The sequence below is a fragment of the Pteropus alecto genome, unplaced genomic scaffold (genome assembly GCF_000325575.1).
Source record: "Pteropus alecto unplaced genomic scaffold, ASM32557v1 scaffold168, whole genome shotgun sequence".
Classification (NCBI taxonomy): domain Eukaryota; kingdom Metazoa; phylum Chordata; class Mammalia; order Chiroptera; family Pteropodidae; genus Pteropus; species Pteropus alecto.
Window position 1 is genome coordinate 542,994 of NW_006441948.1, and position 3,098 is coordinate 546,091.

Below are 3,098 nucleotides of genomic sequence, written 5' to 3' on the forward strand. Positions count from 1 at the left end.
ACCCCGAAGTTCTTATAAATTTTTGAAAAATAGTTATTGTTCTGTACACACTTCCCACCTCTTCAGGAGAGGTCCCTTCTGACAAGGGCTGTTCTAGCAAAATACTTAAGCCTCAAGCTATCTGTGTGAGTCGGAGAGAGCCCAGCAAGCATTTCACTGTGTTACAATTGGGCAGAGGAAAGGATCCAAGAAGAGGAAGCTACAGATGCTGAAGACTTATTATTACTATTATTTACCTCTTCTAAGTTGAACAAGTTGAAATTATAGAGAATTTTTGACATGGCTGCCTGCAAAGATAAATGCATATCATCCTGCTTTGCATGTTCAATAAAGTGTTTGGTGTTTTTTAGTGGAAGTGGAAAGTAAAAAATATCCCTAAATTTAGCTCTAGCTTTGAGGTAGAAAGGCATACCTGAAAAGTTTATCTACTTCTGATTAAAGAAAAACTATCGTTTTAAATGTCCATTTGTTCTTTGAGTTGCTAGAGATTTAGACTTGAGGCAAATGGTTATTGTTTAGAAATGCTCATTATTGGTGTTATTGTTGGGGCGATCTGAAATCTTGCATCACCCCAGCAGCATGGAGTGGGTCCTCGACTTTTCCCCCACTGACTCAGTAAAGGATTACAGGTCAGCGAGATTTAGAAAAAGTAAGATTTATTGAAAGTACATTTTTAGAAGGAGACAGGCCATACCAAGAAAGGCTGTAGCTCTGTGGAATTCAGGATGTGAAAAGACAAAAGACAGAGTGCCCTTCAAGGGAGGGGCAGGTTTCAAAGAAGAACTGTAATAGTGCACAAGTGAAAAGATTTGTTTATACTTGGGCCGTGATTGGAGGTTACAAGGGTGGTCGTAGATGATTGGCACATGAAGTCATTTTGATTGACAGTTGGCTGTTAAATATCCCTTTGCTTACTGCACATGTGTTTACCCAGAATTCAGTCTGTTATAATTAAATTCACATACTTCTGGGCATATGTATATTGTAACGATGGTATAATGAGGCTAAGATTACGGGCAGGTTAGGATAGTACTTTCTGCACGCATGTTTGGGGCTGGTTTAAGCCAACAGCTTTTATGGCCTTTGTGACTTAGGATGAAGGGGTTATTTATAACCATAAAATAGGTGTTTCGGAGAGATCCTTAAGGGATGTTTATATGGTTACAGAGCTGAGCCTTCACTCCTGTCACTCATGATTATCTAATTACCTAACACTGGGTCTTTGGATTTATACAAAAGTATGTCTAGTCTGCAACAAAGCTAGAGAGTTAAAAGGAATATGAACTTGGAGGTTTGGTGCGGAATCAGTGAGAAAGAATAAGACAAGAGTAGATTGTAGGAAGAAATGAGACCCAGAGAAAGAGGTCTTTTGTTTCTTTCTTTGTTTCCATTCCCCCAACCTTTCTATACCCCTCACCCCAAAGAGGATCTATCAGATCATGTAGCCATTAAATCATATAAACTAGTAACATTTAACTACATAAAGACATTTTTATAATATATTAAGTGGGGAAAAAAACAAGATGCAATGCAATATATATGATATGATAAAAATGCATATATAATATACAAAGAAAAATAAACAAAAAATGGGAGGATATATACAAGAATGCTATTAGTGTTTTTATCTTTAAGTGATGAGATTATGTAGGGTATTTTTTAATTTCCTACTATCTGTATTTTGATATTTTTCCTAAATTTTATAAAATATACAGGTAGTACTCTTCAAATCATTTTTTTATAAAATAATTCTATTCCAAATGATTTTATTCTTTAGTGTTATCAAACTGAGCCCTCCTAATCATTTTTTTAATATAATTTGGAATATCCAACAGTAATTAACAGAATCTTCAGGAGATCTGAGGTCTCTATGGAGATCCCAAATCAACAAAAGTAGTGTGAAGGCAGGGAAAGCATAAAATATGTAGTTAGGATATAAGTTGGGCTTTACTGCCTAATGAATGATTTTTCTTCTGAGGAATGGGATATAAGATAATAAAGGTAACTGCCTAGCAGAACTCTTTAAGGATTTATTTAGACAATTATATAAAATGCACATACAAATATAAAATGTCATATTGATGTTATCAGTATTGTCCTTCAGTCATTAAATAAGAACAAAGGAACAAAATTAGGCAATAGAAATGGCTAGTATTTATCTGATCTCTAGGTTCAGAAGGCCAATCTAAGCATTACACAAAGTCAGAAATTCATGGTTAAAAATATTTACCACAAGTTTACAGCCATGCTACCCTGAACAAGCATGATCCCATCTGATCTCGGAAGCTGAGCAGGGTCAGGCCTGGTTAGTACTTGGATGGGAGATCACCTAGGAAGACCAGGTGCTGTAGGCATACAAAATAAAAAAATAAGAGATTGTAAACTGACAATGTCTTTGCAATCTGTGAGGTCAATCAAGGGTTGCCTCATGTAAAAAAAATATTTACCACAGGTATCATAGAAAAAGGGTTAAAATCTGTAATATAAAAGGATTTAAAATCAGTATGATTTGAACACTTCAGAAGAGTATTAGTCAGTTTTGCACAAGCAGTTGGTAAAAGAAGAATTACAAATAAAAATGATTTCAAAATCACTAGAAATGCAAAGAAGGAATATTTTAAAAATGAAGGTTTGCTTACTAGAATAATAATGTTTTAAATAATAACTCCTACTGACATTGTTAGAAACTGTTGTTTATAGTTTTCAGATTTTACTCAATAAGCATTTATTAATTTTGTAATGAGAAAAAATGCTTCCCAAAAAACACATTAACATACAATTTAAGTATAATGCAGCTACATACATACATTTGAATATAATACAGTAATGTATGATTTAAAAATCCTGAAAATTTTGCACATAATACAATTTTTTTACAAGTCTAATCATAGTGTAAATGAACAGGGAAACATACTTGAAGAAATCTCATGGAAAATCTATACATTAAACCAAATATAGTATTATAAAGCAAATTGTAATAATTATTACTTCATTTATCTTTACATAATAAACATTATAAAAATATATATGTGTATTAATAGTAGTACAAATAAATATCTTGTATGATTGCATTTTCCCATATTATCTTTCCGAAGAAT

The 3,098-nt window shown here is 33.1% G+C and overlaps 1 pseudogene; it reads left to right on the forward strand.

Moving 5' to 3' along the window:
• The first annotated feature begins 2,235 nt into the window (after positions 1-2,235).
• Positions 2,236-2,354, forward strand: LOC112485452 (annotated as a pseudogene).
• The last annotated feature ends 744 nt before the right edge of the window (positions 2,355-3,098 follow it).